Here is a 12,421-nt window from a genome sequence, read left to right on the forward strand (position 1 = left end):
CGCTAAGTATAACTATAAATCCTAGAAATAATTCAAGAAGCCACCAAAGAAGAATTCCAGAAGGCGTAAAGAGGAAGGCAGAATGGTTAGGGACCCCAGGACTGGGGGAGCATCCTCATAGTGAGGCGCCTTATGACTTCCGGCCCAACAGAAGGTGAACCAGGCCCAGCGTTCCCCAAGCCCCAGCCTGGCAGCAGGAGGTGGCTCAGGTAGGCGGCCTCTTCCTCGGGATTGAATGGGAGGCCCGCGGACAACCCCGGTGGGCCTGGCAACTCCAGCAAAGGGAATCTAGCAGGGAGCCCCTCTGACACTAAGCAGCCAGGGGAAGTGTTCTCCTTTCCCACCAGGCCAGACTCCTCTCCCTTTAGCACGAGATACGACATAGCTGGGCCATCATCAAGGGCAAATCCGACCACAAGTACTCTGGCCCAGGAAGCCTGTTTGGGCCCGTGGTCTCCAGAGTGCCCTCTCCCTACAAGAGATGCCAGGATGGTATACAGCCCAGGCAAGGAAGGTGCCGCCAGAGCAAGCAAAACCAGGGGAAATTAGTTGCTTCCACACCCTCGAGACTCACTTCTTCCACCTACAGGCCTCAGGCAAGCCAGCTTGATGGAGCACCTTCTGCCCCCTTACGCAGCACCCACACAGACCCGTGGGGGCCCCGTCAGCACCACATTAACACGCAGACCAAAATAGCAGGGCAGAGGCTCTGGAAAGTAAATCGCCATTGAGATCACAGCCTACAAAAGTAGGCCAGGACTTGTGTGCGAAACCTAGAGCGACTGCCCACTAAAGGAAGAGATTTAAACAGTCTCCTGATACAACAGCCAGAATACAATGAAAAATCACCCTCATACTAAGAACAAGAAAATCAGGACTTGAATAAGGAAGGACAATCAACTGAGGTCAATAGCGCGGTGAATCGAGTGTGAGAATTACCTGAAAAGGATTTTAAAGCAGCCATCACAAAAATGCTTCAATAAACAACTGCAAAGTCTCTTGAAACAAATGAAAAAGTGGAAAATCGCAGCAAAGAGAAACAAGTTATAAAAAAGAACTAAATGAAAACTACAAAACTGAAAAAATACAATAACAGAAATTAAAAAAAAAACTTGCGGGGCCCATAGTATGGTGAGATGACAGAGGATAGAATCAGTGGGCTTGAGGACACATCAATAGCATTTACTCAGTCTGAACAACAGAGAAAATAGACTGGTTAAATAATAGAGCCTCAGAGACCTGTGGGAAATAACAAGAGATCCAACATTTATATCATCAGAGTCCCAGATGGATATCAGAATCAGACAAAGACAGTACAAAAAAACCCCAACCCTATAGTCCAGTGTCCCTCATGAATGTGGACACAAAAATCCTCAAAATATTAGCAAAATGGGGGCACCCGGGCGGCTTAGTCGGTTAAGCATCTGCCTTTGGCTCAGGTCATGATCTGGGGTCCTGCCATCCAGCCCCACATTGGGCTCCCTACTCAGCGGGGAGTCTGCTTCTCCCTCTCCCTCTGCCCCTCCCCCTGCTTGTATTTTGTCTCTCTGTCTCTCTCTCTCTCTCAAATAAAAAAATAAAATATTAGCAAAATGAATCCAACAATGTATAGAAGAATTATATACCATGATCAAGTGGGATTTATTCCAGGTATGCAAGGCTGGCTCACTATTTTAAAATCATTCAGTGTAGTCCACCATATCAAAAACAAAAGAAAAATCATATGACCACATCAACTGATACAGAATAAAACATTTGACCAAATTTGAGTTTTTGATACTAGGGATAGAGGGGAACTTCCTTGACCTCACAAAGAAGATCTATGGGGCACCTGGGTGGCTCGGTCAGTTAAGCATCCCACTCTTAATTTTGGCTCAGGTCATGATCTCAGGGTCACGAGATCAAGCCCCAAGTCGGGCTCCACGCTCAGCTCAGTGTGATTCTCTCTCTCCCTGTGCCTCTCCCTAGCCCATGCTCTTGCTCTCTCTCTCTTAAAAAAAAAAAAAAGAACATCTATAAAAAACTTACAGCTAACATTATACTTAACGGTGAAAGACTGAGTACTTTGCCTCTTAAGACTGAAATAAGGCAAGCATGTCTGCCCTTATCACTTGTATTCAACATTGTACTGGAAGTTCTAGCCAGCACAACAAGGCAAGAAAAAGAAATAAAAGACACACAGATTGGAAAGAATGAAGTAAAACTGTCTCTATTTGCAGAAGACTTGATTGTCTACATAAAAAATTACAGGAGATCTAAAAAACCCCTTCTAGAACTAATAATTGAATTCAGCAAGGTCATAGGATGCAAGGTCAACACGTAAAAATCAATCACACTTCTATATACTAACAATGTGGAAATCTAAATAAGAAACCACTATACTATTTGTTCCAAAGAAAATGAAATTCTTAGGTATAAAACTTAACAAAAAATGTACAAAACATGAAAACATGTTTCATCTGTATCCTGACCATTATAAAGCACTGACGAAAGAACTCAAAGAAGAAAATTAATAATTTGAGAGCTTTACCGTGTTCATGGATTAGAAGACTCAACATAGTAAAGATGTCAGTTTTCTCCAAATTGATCTATAGGTTAATGAAATCTCTCTCAAACTCCTAGCAAGGATTTTTGTAGACATAGATAGGCTTATTATAAAATTTATATGGAAAGACAAAGGACCTAGAGTAGCTAAAATGATGTTTATAAAGAATAAATTGGGGGGGGGTGTGCCTGGGTGGCTCAATCGGTTAAGTGTCTGCCTTTGGCTCAGGTCATGATCTCAGGGTCCTGGGATCGAGTCCCATGTGGGGCTCCCTGCTCAGCGGGGAGCCTTCTTCTCCCTCTCCTTCTGCCCCTCCCCCTGCTCCTGCTCTCTCTCTCTCAAATAAATAAATAAATAAATCTTTTAGAAAAGACTACACTGGAGGGACATTACTCTTTCCAATATAAAGGCTTACTATAGAGCTACAGTAATCAAGACGGTGTAGTAATAGTGGAGGATAGACACATAGATCAGTGGAACAGAATAGAGCACCCAGAAATAAACCCAAATTTGTTCAATTGAATTTTAACAAAGGTAAAAGCAATTCAGTGAAGGAAGGATACCGTTTTGAACAAACAGTGCAGGAGCAATTGACATCCCTAGGCAAAAAAAAAAAAAAAAAAAAGAACTTTGACCTTAACATTATAAACAATGAATTCAGAATGGATCACAGACGTAAAGTGTAAAGCTATAAAACTTGCAGGAAAAAAAAACCACAGGAGAAAACTCATGATCTAGAGCTCAGCAAAGAGTTCTTAGGCTTAACACCATAAGCATGATCCATGAAAGGAAAAATCTATAATTGGACTTTAGCAAAATTTAAAAAGTTTTGCTCAATGAAAGATCAAGCTACAGACTAGAAAATATATTTGCAAACTGTGTATCTGACCAAGGATTTGTATCTAGAATGTATAAAGAGCTCTCAAAACTCAATCCAATTAGAAAATGGGCAGGGGCACCTGGGTGGCTCAGTCAGTTGAGCATCTGACTCTTGGTTTCACCTCAGGTCATGATCTCAGGGTCCTGGGATCGAGCCCCGTGTCAGCTCCGTGCTCAGTGGGGAGTCTGCTTGAGGATTCTCTCCCTCTCCCTCTGTCCCTCCTCCCACTCATGCTCTCTCTCTAAAATAAATCTTTCAAAAAAAAGAAAATGGGCAAAAGATATGAATAAACATTTCACTAAAGAGGACATACAGATGGCAAATAGCACATGAAAAGATGTTCAACGTCACCAGCCATCAGGAAAATGCAAATCAAAACCACCGAGATATCACTACACATATATCAGACGGCTAAAATAAAAAATGGTGACAACACCAAATGCTGGTGAGGATGTCAAGAAATTGGATATGTCATACATGTGTTCTATTTTTTTAAGATTTTGTTTATTTGAGAGAGAGAGGAAAAAATGAGCAGGGGGAGGGGCAGTGGGATAAGCAGACTCCCTGCTGAGTGGGGAGCCTGATGGGGACTCGATCCCAGGACCCTGAGATCATGACCTGAACCGAAGGCAGACGCTTAACTGACTGAGCCACCCAGGCGCCCCTACATGTGTTCTTCAACAAATTAATACTTAAATAATATGTGTTACATCATTCTATGCCAGGGAATACTACTCAGCAATAAAAAGAAATGAGGTATGGTTCATACAATAAGTTGAATGAATCTCCTGGGAATTTTACTGAGTGAGAAAAAGCCATCTTAAAAGGCTACATACTGGGACGCCTAGGTGGCTCAGTCGGTTAAGGGTCTGCCTTCAGCTCAGGTCATGATCCCAGGGTCCTGGGATCGAGCCCCACATCGGGCTCCTTATTACACGGGGAGTCTGCTTCTCCCTCTGCCTGCAGCTCCCCCTGCTTGTGCTCTCTCTCTCTTTCTCTCTCTGACAAATAAGTAAATAAAATCTTTTTTTTTTAAAAAGGCTATATACTGTATGATTATATAATAGTCTTGAAATGACAAAAAGTATAGGGATGGGGACATGGATGGTGGGTGCCAGGGGTTAGGGAATGGGGCAGATAGGAGGTAGGTGTGGCTGCAAATAGTGGCAGGAAGGACCCTTGTGGTGACAGTACAGTTCTGTACTGTGTTCGTGGATCCGTGAACCTACACATGATAAAATTGCGTAGAACTAAATACATAGGCACAAACAAATGATTACGAGTAACACTGGGGAGATCTGCACAAGATTGATGGGTTGCAGCAATGTCTATATCTTGGCTGTGATATTATGCTATGGTTTTATAAGACATTACCACCAAGGGAAACGGGGTAAAGGATACACAGGATCTCACTGTATTATTTCTTACACTTGCATGGGAATTTACAATGATCTCAAAATAAAAAGTTTAATTGAAAAAAGAAAAAAAAGAGAACGACAAAAAATTAGGGCCTTGAACATGTTTCCAGAAGCGGGATTAAGGAATCTGGCTTGTTGTGGAGGCATTAAACTAATTGGCCATCTTACCAGACCAGCCAGTTACGAAAAAGCAGTGACTCCCCACACCTGGGGGTGCAGCACCTTTTGGGGGGCCTCTAATAATCCAAAGAGGTATTGTTCACCTTCTGGAAATTCTCAGTAACCAAATTTAATTGAAAATCACTTTCACAGAAAAGCAAGCATTTGCTCTATAAATCTTCAGAGCAGAGGGCAGCACTAGGAAACCAAAATAAGGTATGTCAGCCTGTTCCCACTCTAGCCCTTCCAAAATCAGAACCACTGGCCTGATCCCTGCCCGTGGAGCCAACACAGGAGGCCTCAATGGGCCTGTTAGCTCCATAGAGCGAAAAGCCACCCCCAACCCTTGTCAGTCAGTCAGTCAGTTGGCTCTCACCACAAAGGAAACTCCGAGGGGGGATGAGAGGCTGTGGGTGATTGGCTACAAACCCCGTTTCATGGCTGGTCATCACCTCCTGACACGTGCTTTACCTTCTCCTTAGATTCAGCGTCTTCAGGAGGAGCTCAGAGCGTTATCATCGTCTTTTCCCCAAAGGCCTTTTCCTGCCTATTCTTCAGACTGGGAACATCTTGAGCTTATCGCTTGACTGTTTATAGAAGGTAAACTTGATTTCGCAGAGGACTAAACAGTGGGAGAAGTAATTATCCCTTACTTCAGTTTTTAAATTAATATATAGGAAGGTTGACTTATAGGTATGTACAGATCTACAAATTTTAACATATAGATTCATGTAATCACCACTCTAGGCAGGATATGGAACAGTTCCTTCATCCCCCTAAAGCTCCCGAATGCTAGCCCTGTGTTGTAATACACCCCCACCCCAAAACCCTGGCTACCACTGATGTGTTTCTCCATCGTTATACTTTTATTTTTTTGAGAATGTCATATACATGGAAACATACAGGAGGTAACTTTGAAACTGGCCTCTTTCGCTCAGCAAATGCCTTCGAGATTCATTACGCTGTTGTGTCTGTCCAAGTTCATGTAAGCACATTTTTAAATTTAAGAATTGCTCCCTGATTTTATTCAGGTTAGTTCTCTAAGCAGGCTTCGTAATAGTGTAGTAACAGTATAATTTTTGCGCAATTAAATCGCCTTTGGTCAAATGACTGACAGTGATTAACATGTTTCTCTTACCCAGTTTTTAATCTGTTTCTTCCGGTGAAAAAAGTAGAGAAGCAAGAAGTAGATGGTGATTTCTAAACCAGCATTACATCTCTGAATTCTGAAACCAGAAAGCGGTATCTCTGAGTGTCTGAACTATTCTTTTTTCTTTAAGATTTATTTATTTATTTGAGAGAGAAAGAGCACGAGCAGGACGGGCAGAGGGAGAGGGAGAGAGAATCTCAAGTAGACTCTGCACTGAGTGTGGAGCCCAACACGGGGCTCGATCCCACAACTCTGAGATCAGACCTGAGCCGAAATCAAGAGTCCGACGCTTAACTGACTGTACCACCCAGGCGCCCCCGTCTGAATTATTCTTGAATTACTTCTCTTACCACTTGGGGAACCTACCAGAACAGCAGTGGCTAGCAGACCTCTAGACATATATATGGGTCTTGCTCAGGAGCCCCTGTATGATTCTTGAGCCAGTTCCATACAAAGGAATGAGTACAACGGTCTCAGGAGTTCTTAAACTGCCCTCTTGAGTACCCCAAAATATCTACCATTAGAATCACTGATCTAGGCTAACAAATTCCAGAAGACCTCTCTAAAAAAAAAATGCAAACATGTCACTTAACGGGAATATCCCATTCTGAAGTTGGGCCCTGAGAGATTTGAACAAAACCTTTTGATCTGAGGTATAGGATAGGTCTGGACTGGTGCCCAGCACTAAGGAATAGGAACCCCAGCTTAAATCAGAGGTGGGACAGGGAACGAACGACCCTGCATGTCCAGGTGGCACCAGGAGATACCGGGACCCAAGGACGTGGGCTGGAAGGTGGGGGAATGTTCCAAGGGGGCACTTACCGCATGCTGAGAGCAAATGTTGCCTATTTCACAAATATACCTGGATCATGCCTTTGTAGGCCTTCACTCTTGAGTCGGAAAGCTGGATGCCTTGTTTGCTTCTGTCTCATCTATCTACCAAGAAAACACTAAGAGCCTTGAAACCCAATTTATTTTTTAAGTGTTTGAATCCAGTGTACTTAGGCAAAGCCAAGGAGGAGGGCACCTTCAGATCTCAGGAGAACTTTATTCTTTATTTAGTATTTTTCCTTCTCCCCACGGGCAGGCCATTCTTGAAGTCCTACTTATAAAAGGAACTCAACTGCTGAATATTGGAGACTTCAGCTGGAGGATGAAGTGAGCCAGTTTCTGTGAGAGGAGAGATTCTGTCTCGGGTGGCCGGATTGATCCCGGAGCTGAGGGCCGTAGGACAGTCCAGAAACTGAGCTCCCCTTCTGCCCAGGGTTAACCAGACCCTTAGTCTTCCTCACCCAGTTTATGTTCACAGCCTGCCCCTGACACAGACACATAGAACTGATGAAGTAAGAGTGTGTCTGGCCAAGAACGCAGCTCATTTCTGTCCATGAGCCAATGCCCAACAAGGAGTCTGTTGACTCATTGACTCGTTGACACAGTCCATAGACTGTGCTCGAATCAACCCATTTTCGATCTGATAGCTCCTGAAACAGACGGCTGCTTATTTTATGTGTTATAGAGGCGGCTCTCAGTGCATCGAAAGAATGTTTAGACTGACAAAAGAATAATCGAAAGCACCTTTATCACCTCGCTCTTACCGGATTCAGCCTGGGTAGCGGCCTCGGCCCTTGGGTAAGGCGCAGAAGCAGAACGCACGCGGCGAGGCTAGGAAGGCAGCTGAGACCCCACGCCACCGAGCGAGCCCTGCATCCCAGCGCAGGCAGGGGCCTTGGGGGTCAAGGCACGGACATTTCCACTGGGGGCGGGGGGTGCAGCCACCGCCCCTCCATTTTTGTTCCCTTCATTTTCCATCTTGTTCACACTCTTGCCCCAGCCCCCCTCCCCACCCCATGCGACTGTGTGCCCCTTCTCTCACGGCGGTGAGACCATCTGCCCAAAGAGCTGGCAGTTGACGCTTGGGGCCGGCCTCGACCTGCCCTGGTCCAACAACAGGACGGCAGTGTGTCCTTCCCCCGCCCCCCCAATACCCTGCTCAGGGGGACCCTTCCGGCCTCACTGCTGGAAGCAGGAGCTGGGAGCCCGTGGCGTGCAGTGCTGAGGCGCGGGTGCTCAGCCCGTGGCTACACGTGGCCTGCTGGTGGACCGCAGGACGGGGTTGGTGTGAGGCCCCAGGCGGTGCCCGCTGCTTTGGCCTCTGCCCCTGGCCACCCCGGGCTCAGATGGAGGCGGCGTGGTCACCAGAGCGTGAGAGGGTAGAGCTGACACAGAACGATCCCATCTTCAAGCCTGCAGAAGAAATGAAAGGCTGTGGCTTACTCATAGATCAGTCGTACCAGCTTTTTGTGGAAAGGACAGCACGATCTTTATTCACAATCCCACTCTTAGCAAAGTATTTTTAGACTTCAGAATAGGAGTGAGGAGCCTAGGCGTGAACACGGGTAAATTGTTCCTAGCTGGCAGTATGGGAGAAGGTGGGCAGGGCATACTGTCCTTCGTTTAATTCCACACCCCCCCAACCCAGGGAAGCTTTGAGGATGTGGCAAGAATAGTTGGTTACTTGAGAACAATAGTGCATCCCCCTTTCTTGTACATAGATTAGAACATTCTTAATACTTATGATGACTGCGAGGGATGTTAGGAAGAGAGGAAAACATTCACTGTCTCCTCCGAAGTCAGCAGGGTTGGGGAGTCAATCTCCGTTTGACCAGACAAAGAGGTGGTTTGGGTTTTCCCGCTTCTGAGCCACTGACTTGATCTCATGGAAACCCAGGCTCACTGTTGTCCAGCCGAGCACTGACATCAACAGCAAAAGGTCAATCACATGTTCCCTTTGACTCCTACTTTCCTCTATTTACCCTATTTTGTGATTGTCCCAGTTCTTTGGAGTTTTTCCTTTTATCAGGAGCTTGAAAAGAACGTGGCCACCTTCCACCCGTTTGTATTAGTGTAAGAGAGCGTTGATACCACCACAAGAAAAGCCTAGATAAACCAGAGGTCAAAGAATAACAGAGGGTTCCCACTGGAGGAGCCATAGAAACAACTCACCCCCGCCCCTTCACTTTTACAGATGAGGAAACCAACACCCCCAGAAGGAAGGTGACAGAGCTCATGATTCCTACTCCTGTCCCCTTTCCAGAATATGATGTATGACTTTATCGTTATGTATTTCCTTTTCTGATTACAATTTGTAAAGGTTAGTAGTTGGCCTTGCTGGGGCCTGTGGCCAATTGGGTGTTAAGGGGATGGGTCCAGAGCCACCCACAGTAGGGAAAGCTAGACCCAAATTAAACATTCACCCGGAATGACCAGATCTGGAGTCGGCAACTTGCACGCACTGTTGAGTGTTGGCTTGTTATAGGTTCTGTCCTTGACCCTCTTTCCTTGAATTAAGAGTAGACCTACGATCCCAGTGTTCTGGGTTCAAGCCCCACATCAGGCTCCTCCGCTAGGAGCCTGCTTCTTCCTCTCCCGCTCCCCCTGCTTGTGTTCCCTCTCTCGCTGGCTGTCTCTCTCTGTCAAATAAATAAATTTAAAAAAATAAAATAAAATAAAATCTTTAAGAGTAGGCCTACGGTCAGGGTTGGTGTCTATGGCAAAATAAGATGAACTCTGGATCGAAAAGCTGTAACCATAGTTCTTATGATTTTCTGCCAATCTCCGAGGATAGCGTATCCTCTCTCCCATTCAATGCCAACCTTTTCACCTGCCCATCTCTGAACAATTCTTTACTCTTCCTTTATACTCTGCTGCATTTGAAACCGTCACAAAACCTCAGTTTTGTTTTAATAAAAACAAAAATCTTTTTACCCGATGTCCCCCTTGTCAGCCAAGCCTCCTTAAAGAATAGTCTATACGTCATGTCCCGCTTCCTTCCTTTCCTTCCCCCCCCCATGCCGAACCTTTTAGTCTGTGTTTTAAGTGATCTTGCTCTGCAGTGTTCAGCATCCTTCAACCACTCACCCACTAGAAACTCTCATCATGGCTTTTCTTCTCCTGTTCTCCCGCTCCTGTATTCCTCAAGGACCTTATTTGATAGTAGTTATATTTCGGGTTAATGCCCGGCTTAAGTCTCCTTTATTGCAATACTTCCCAACCCCACAGTGTCACCCACCGTAGAAGGGATGGTGAAGCCTTGGGCCTGGCCACTAGGACTGGCAATGGATATCTAGGCAGAGGGGGATGCCTAGGAATATAGCGAGATAGAGGGAGGTGACCGTTAGGGAACAGGGCTGAGAAGTTGCATAGCCTCAGAGGCTGAAGCTACGATTCTGGCCACGTGAGAATGGGCGAGTGACCTGAAGACACTCCTGAGCAGGGAAGGGGGTAGGGAAATCAAGTCGATGCTCCCAGAGAAGCAAGGAAGAGATCACGAGCCAGAGGAGAGGTGTGGAGTAGCAGAGGAGGGAGAGAGGGGAAGCTTTGTGGGAGGGACTAGTGGGGCGAGGGAGAGTGATGAGAGAGAGCCCAGGAGAAGGCACCCAGACAACTTTTAGATCCTGGGAGCTGCTGTCATGCTTACTACAGTAAATGTCTGTGTGATTCTCCTGGATCCTTGTAATAACCCTTTTTAGTACCTTGTTTTAGTGGATAATGTTGTTTCTTGCAACTTTACCCTAAGGTACCTCTTCTCCCACCAGCTTCTCAAACTCTCCCTGAGTGATCTCATCCACTTCTTTTTTTTTTTTAAGTTCATTTATTTTAGTAATCTCTACACCCAACGTGGGGCTCGAACTCACAACCCTGAGATCAAGAGTCACACGCTCCTCCGAGTGAGCCAGCCAGGTGCCGCTCATCCACTTGTTTTTGTAGTTTAAAATGTTTTCATTTCTATCATATAAAACAGGCATATAGCTAAAAAAAGAAATTGAAGAGTACCAAAGGCTTATAATGAGAAGCAAATCTCCCTATGCCTACCCCTTTCCTTCTTCCCAGAAACAATCACTCCTTGAAGTTTCCTCACGGTGTTTACCTCAGTCATGTAAAAGAATACGACTATTGGGGCACCTGGGTGGCTCAGCGGTGAAGCTTCTGCTTTCAGCTCAGGTTATGATCTCAGGGTCCTTTGATCGAGCCCCGCATCGGGCTCCTTGCTCAGGGGGGAGTCTCCTTCTCTGTCTCTCAAGTAAATAAATAAAATCTTAAAAAAGAGAATATGATTATTATCTTGCTATTTCTTTTTTTATTATTGTGGTAAAACATACATAGCACAAAATTTACCATTTTAACCATTTGTAAGTGTAGAGTTCAGTGGCACTAAGGACATTCACATCATTGTGCAACCATCACCACCGTCCATCTCCGGAATTTTTTCATCATCTCACACTGGAATTCTGTACACGTTCAACAGTAACTTCCCGTTCCCTTCCCTGCGGGTCCCCGGTAGCCGCTGTTCTAGTTCCTGTCACTGCGAGCTTGACTATTCCAGGAAAGTCATATGAATGCCATCCTACAGCATTTGTCCTTCAGGGTCTGGCTTATTTCACTTGGCATAATGTCTTCGAGGATCATCCATGTTGTGACACATATAAGACTTCCATTCCTTTTTAAGGCTGAATAATATTCTATTTTATACACATACGCTTGTGCGCGCACACATCCACACACCATATTTTGTTCTCCCATTTGCTCAGCGATGGCCATTTGAGTTGTTTCCACCTTTTGGCTATTAGGAACATGTTGCCATGAACACAAGTGTAGAAATACCTGCTCGATTCCCTGCTTTTGCCCCTTTTGAGTACATACCCAGAATTGCTGGATCGTTTGGCACTTCCACAGTTTGCTTTTTTGAGGACCCACAATGCTGTTTTTCCACATCCTATTTTCTTTTTTTTTTTTAAAGATTTTATTTATTTATTTGACAGAAATAGAGACAGCCAGCGAGAGAGGGAACACAAGCAGGGGGAGCGGGAGAGGAAGAAGCAGGCTCATAGCAGAGAAGCCTGATGTGGGACTCGATTCCATAACGCCGGGATCACGCCCTGAGCCGAAGGCAGACGCTTAACCGCTGTGCCACCCAGTCACCCCTCCACATCCTATTTTCTTGACAAACACTTTGTCACCATCACCTACTGACTTTGTGTTATGGTAAGTGAGGGGTCATCCACTCTTAAAGTATCTAGCCCTGTGTGCTGATGGCTTCCCATCCACATTTCAAGCCCGGACTTTCGCCTGAGCTTCAGCCTTTAATATCCAAATGCTTGCTGGACGTCTCCGTGTAGACGTTAAGCTCAGCGTATCCCAAAAATGCTTGTCCCTGCCCCACCCCCAAACTTTCTCTTCCTCTGGCTTTTCTACTGTCCCCTACCTCAGTG

General features: G+C 45.4%; 1 long non-coding RNA gene across 1 annotated transcript in view; it reads left to right on the forward strand.

Moving 5' to 3' along the window:
- The window catches only part of LOC113241266 (uncharacterized), a 65,262-nt gene that overhangs the window by 36,381 nt on the left and 16,460 nt on the right, over positions 1 to 12,421 (forward strand). Inside the window, exon 4 of the long non-coding RNA XR_003311497.4 lies at positions 5,485 to 5,602. This is a non-coding gene — a long non-coding RNA (uncharacterized LOC113241266). The remainder of the gene's footprint in view (positions 1 to 5,484; positions 5,603 to 12,421) is intronic.

Source organism: Ursus arctos, chromosome X, assembly GCF_023065955.2.
Source record: "Ursus arctos isolate Adak ecotype North America chromosome X, UrsArc2.0, whole genome shotgun sequence".
NCBI classification, from domain to species: domain Eukaryota; kingdom Metazoa; phylum Chordata; class Mammalia; order Carnivora; family Ursidae; genus Ursus; species Ursus arctos.